We start from the raw sequence: 6000 nt of genomic DNA, 5'->3' as shown, positions 1-6000 counted from the left end.
GCAAGTAATCTCAGGTGACATGGTAGCATATCTGTAATGGTGCTGTCAAACGCTAACTTCTTGTTGGGTCAGCTTTTGGGCAATGAGACTCACCTTCCCTTCAACACCAGCTCCTGGTGTGTAAACTGGGACGTCATTGTGTAGGTGAATTAATGACAGAAGTGCATAGACCAAGTGATCTGAACAAACAAAAGAAAGACAACTTTCTTAGCAGGGTTTGGCGGAGCCTGCTACTGGTGCAGGGTCAGGCGTGTCACACCTAAACATGCACTTGTAGTAGCAGGGTTAGAATAGGGTGGGTGGTAGGGTTCATGTGACGGGGCTATTATCAACCCCCCTCGTCTACCCTCTGGCCCATGAGTTTCTAGACATGCACACATCCTTCTTTTGTATGTGCAAGGTAACGTTTGAGCCAACTTGAAACAACTCCTGCTCTCTTTAGTAGGCAATGTGTTCTCATATTCACTAAAAAAAGATTATTTTTTTTTAAGCCATTGAATGAAAATGTGTTTATCTTAACAGGTGAGAGATTTGCCATATCACTTTTTCATAAAAATGACTTTTGTAGCAAGTCAGTCTGTTTTCCAAATATGATCCAGTTGCACATTCCCAGTTTGACACCAGTTAACGCTGGACAATATATATTTTTTTTTATTATTGTCCCGCATCAATAAATCAAAGATCATTTAATTGGAAAAAATATGTAAAAGGTGGAAATTGCTGCTCAAAAGTTCAGTTTTTTGACGGTGTCAGAAAAGTTTCTTGCATTGAATTGTGGGATGTGGAGTCCTTTAGACAAATGCAGAAAAGTGTTTTTACTTCATTCTTACAGTGATATCTTGTGTTTGTCCCCAAAAACTGAACCAAAGTGACTTCCCAACACATTTCTGGTGTGTTTTTACGACTGTAAGTTGCACCAAAACAATGGCAAATGTTTATTCCGGGGTTTACACGGAAAGATCCGAATCCGGCAAAAAATTGAATGTCTTGCGGAGGCACTAGAACAGAAATGGTGTTGAAAATCACTGTCCACCTTGTCTGGTGAAGAAACATAAGAAATAATGGTGAGAAGGGAGTAAAAAGACGTTGATGAATCCGTCTACAGTGGACTCCACATCCCACAATGCAAGACGTGTTCATCCGACCCACATACTGCATGGAATGATGGCACTTGGCCGTTCCGCTCCTGTTTGCTAAAACCTGGCCACAACCAAGCCATCCCAACTCCAGATGTCAGCCAAGGACAAACCAAATAGATACAGTATGGTACCTTATATATGGGCCACTTTTGGCTCACATTTAAATTAGTCAATGCTAACTTGCCATAATTCAGCCAAAACTGGCTTTAAATCCAATATGTTTCAAGATAACTAGCCCACATTTGCAGCATCATATGTGGGCCAATTTTGGTTCACATCTATTAGGTACGGGCCAGAAGAATGCCAAAAGTGCCAGATCATTGCAAGATGTGGCCCAGATCTATATGCTATCTGGATAGTAGCTTTAACATTTTCATTAAGTGAACGAAGCATTTTCTCCAGATATGCTCGTCCTATGATATTAGAATGTTATTCACATTTATAATAAATCTGTTGTTGTAATGATCCGTTACTATAGTCGATAAGGTGCTGGGATCTATCTTGGTCCCTGAACTTGTTTAAAATAGAATCCCTGCCATTGCAGAAAAATTCACACACAAAACAGCTTTCGGTAATTTGTTCAGTAACAACCTCTAAAACTAAAGTAAACATTGGAAATAAATAGTGTTGTAAAATCAGGAAGTATGGGGGGGGGGTCTTTCAGGGGTAATTTTAGAAACAAAAGGGGCTTGTCCGTGCTACATCCAGCGAGTGGTCATTTGTCAGTGAGTCAGCAGTCTCAGGTTATCCATCTCTTTGTGTCCAAACAGACTGTCAATCACTGCGCTGGCACTTCCTGTTTACCTGTCCCATTGACCTCCTCTTTGGAGAGCCACCAGCGCTGAGTGCTCCAGGCAGCCACGAGGACAAGCACTCACAGGGCCAGCTTCAAAATTAAGGCAAAGTTTACCTAGAGTTGAGCTTCCACAGGCGGCCCTGCCGTACACCAGGGTGGCGTGTTCAGATAACTAAACGGCTTCCTGGTCCAAACATACACAGTACACACAACGCCAAAATAAAGAGACAAGCAGAATGAAAAAGAGGGTGAGAGGTTACTGGTACCATTGGTATGATTTGTTTAAAAAGTGACTCAGTGATTTAGGTGTCTGGTAGTATTTGGGTTGCACTTCATTCCTACCGTGGTTTCTTGTTTTTTTGTGTTTGTTTTTTTTGCCAGATTAGGAGGACAGTGATTCGTTTCATGCATTTTTTGTTCTAGTTTGTTCCCGGTATTCCCCCGTGATATCAGAATGAAGTAATCCACTTCATTGTGTCCATCTACATGACTCACCATCCCACAATGCAATGCGTGAAAATTTCAACATACAGAGTGTTTCGGGTGGAGATGAAAACAAACTTTGAAGTGGCCATTTTGACCTTTTTCTTTCTTTTTGTAATGAATGATGTTCAATTCTTTGATCTATGAGGTAAGATTTTATCTAAAATGAATTATCGGGGGTAGCAGCTTTAAATTAAAAAAAAAAAAAGACAGCACAAAAAACTGTGTGGTTCATTCAACATTTGTGTGTGTGTGTGTTTTAGATAAAACAGCCCTCATTTATCAATCCTGCGTGCAAATTTGAGCACACATTTTGGTCGTTCGACAGGACTCAGGTGTGATTTATGAAACATTCGTATCTCACCAATCCCAGCGTCCAAATGATCAAGTGTTGATGAATGCGGTGGCTGAGTCGTCATGAACTTGTTATGCCCTTAAATATTCCTGGTTTGGAGGCCGCGCCCACTGAGGTCAAACAAACAAAATTAACGTTTCTGAGATAAAAATTGCCATCTTCACATCTGAGGTGGAGCAAAACAAAGATGTGCTTTTCGGCAGTGTGAAAACGGGACCTCAAGGAGCTCATAAAAACACTCTGTGGAAAAGGATAACGGAGGCGGGGAACATGCGTTGCCGTATAGGAACAGACATGATCAAATACGCTTATTCAGTATTTTTCATTGCAAATGTTTTTAACGTGTTTTTATGTATGTCGATACATTTTCTACATATTGCAAGTGCTGTTACTCCTTATGGTGTTTCATATGTCAGTAGTCCCCAATCACTTGAGCTGCGGAACCTTTTAGTTTTGAGCCACAAAGAAGCTGTTTTGGGAAAAAATGAAATGTATTTCTTGGTAATTTTATTTTGAAATATTGCCTACTTTTGCTTTTGCACTCCAGCTGCTTCGCTTGATCAGATATTCTCTAAAAATGGTTGGTAAACACCAATATGCAACAGATGTCGAGCCAAAACACTAAATCTACACTCACACACTTGTCATTGCCTGATATTTTCTTGAAACTTTAACATCTATGGACACTTATAGTTTTGGCCGTCCAGTCACTTCTTTACCAACATGGTAACTTTCATTAGATACTGTAGTTAGAAGGAGTTCTGTGTTGACCGGACTATGAACTGTGGACATAATGGCTGTTCTGTTCCACCATCTCTCAATGTAATGGTACTGTAAACCAACAGGCCCAAAGCCCCTTGAGCAACATTGCCTCGCTGAATTGGTATTTGTACAACAAATTAGAGAGGCAAACTTAAATATTCAGTCATCTGTCAACATGATTGGTGGAGGAAAAAAGAGACCATTTAAGTCTAATGTATTTCAATTAGTGGGTAACTTTTAAAGGAAAAGTGGACTTCCGCATGGCCAAAGTACAAATTTGGGTCATCATGAGGGGAGATTGCATTTGGGTATGGGGGTAATGTTAGGACAAATAGGTCCTAGCAGTAATTAGCAAATGAGTTGTAATGTTCCTTGAATGATGGTGATAACGATGTAGCGGACACATCATTGGATTTTGATCGGTCTGTCTTAGTGAATGGAGCCCAGCGCACACAGGAAGTGCTTGTTTGTTCCGAGCAGCGCTGTTTCCTGTCAGGCCGGCTGTGGGTGTGTGTTTTCCACCACCATAATCAGTGCAGGCATGTGTGTGTGCGTGCGCCTTACGCCTCCGTTTGCCTCCCCGATCATCGGTTCAAAGCGCCGCTGCTCGCCAGGACGGATGCCTCTCACAACCGCGGATGAGATCACCGCGCACCCAACAAGGGACTTCCTCCCCACATGGGAAGTGGAGGCGCAGCTGAGAGGGAAAGGGCTCTTCCTTTGCCACCCCCGCTCCCCCTGCTCCGGGTTCTTCCCATGTCCTCCTCCATGATCCGTGTTTTGTCTCAGAGTTGAGATAAAGCATCGCCCATGCGCTCGCCTTCTCTTTCTGTGATCGAGCAGGAAGTGTGAGCCGCTTTGTTTACGTAACAGAGATCCTCTCTACAGCCCAAGCCACCCAATGGCCTCTGGGAAACGGGAATTCCCGTGCTTCACGTGCTCACAGTGGTGAAGTGGACATCCATCACAGATCGCCTCAGCAAAGCGGCTGTATGTGTCTATAGGAGACGAGCTTTAGCGGAAGCAAAGAGAGAGAGAACAGAAGAGCATCTGTCTGGATGTTGCTGACCCTTTCCTGACAAGGTTCTTCTTCTGCTTACGCTGACCCCCTCTGCAGTGGAAGAGGGACTGGACATGCTCTAATTCAGAATCCCTCTCATCATTCCCTATTACACCATTTTGACTTGGACACTTATCTGTCTGCACATGATTCCATTATTGAACAATTGCACTGGAAGTGGGAGTGAGAAATGCGATTGACAGTGAATATCTCACTGTGTGCTCTTTGTCTTTAGGGAGACGTGTTGTCCACTGATGGGACACATGTGACTGACTGAAGCTTTGCAGAAAGACGGTTGAACCATTTAAGAGCCTGGAAACTCTGTGGAAGGAAAGTGGGTATTTAAAGAATAACTAAACCTCAAAACATATAAATGTATTTGGTATGAAGTAGTGTTGTTGACTGATCTTTGTCCAACTTTTGACTTTTTAGCCAAAGTATTTAAATTTGGTCTATTTTGTTGTAAAACTGTAAGAGTGACTGCCGTCTATGGGTTGAAACCCCACGATTAACAACTGAATTTTTGGTCATTTGTGATGTTTCAGTGGATTCTTACATTACGAACCAACACTCTTGGCCCCGCCCCTCTTATAAAAACTAGCACCTTTGAACTCTACAATCTGTGGTGATTAGGTTGGTTTGAGAGACTTGTGAATAGAGAGGTACTGTGAGCATTGAGTAGGTAGTTAGCATAGCATAGATTGTTCTTTGGAGATTGTATAGTATAGACTGAGCCTGTCTTAACTGCTCCAGAAGCCCCGCCCACAATCAAGGCATTTTTTTTGAATTTCCAGCCTAAACGCACTTCGGACACACCCAATGCAATTGTCTTATTGATGCAGTATATACAATTACATATTACACATCATACAACAAAGCAACACAAACAACAACTAAAACAATTTACAAAACAAAAACAACATTCATACAGTCGGACCTATAGTTCCAGTCAACAATTCCTTCAACATCTGGCTTTTAACATCAGATGATCAGTTATATTGCAATATAGATTTACAATATATTAATATACATTACCTGTCAAAAGTTTTAGAACACCAGACTTCTTCCAGTTTTTTACTGAAAATTATTTAGTTCATTTTGTCATTGCGCTCTGAAATGAAAGCATAGAACAAATAAGCTATTTGAGTCGAAAAAGTGTATTGCATATTTACAGTTATTTATCAATATACATATACTGTAGATCACATAAAGCTTATCAAACTTAATTGTATTCAGTAGCTTTGATTATACATCATTAGACATTTTTTAAATGTAAATTTTGGTACATTACAGTACTTTTAATTTTATTTGTCTTTACTTGAGGTAGAGTAAATCTACCTTCCGTAGCAACTCGATAACTCATTGGAGGCGGAATGCAACATTTGTTTAAGGTTGTATCTCTGAA

This window comes from Gouania willdenowi, chromosome 24 (genome assembly GCF_900634775.1).
Source record: "Gouania willdenowi chromosome 24, fGouWil2.1, whole genome shotgun sequence".
NCBI classification, from domain to species: domain Eukaryota; kingdom Metazoa; phylum Chordata; class Actinopteri; order Blenniiformes; family Gobiesocidae; genus Gouania; species Gouania willdenowi.
Note: the sequence above shows the minus strand (reverse complement) of the source record.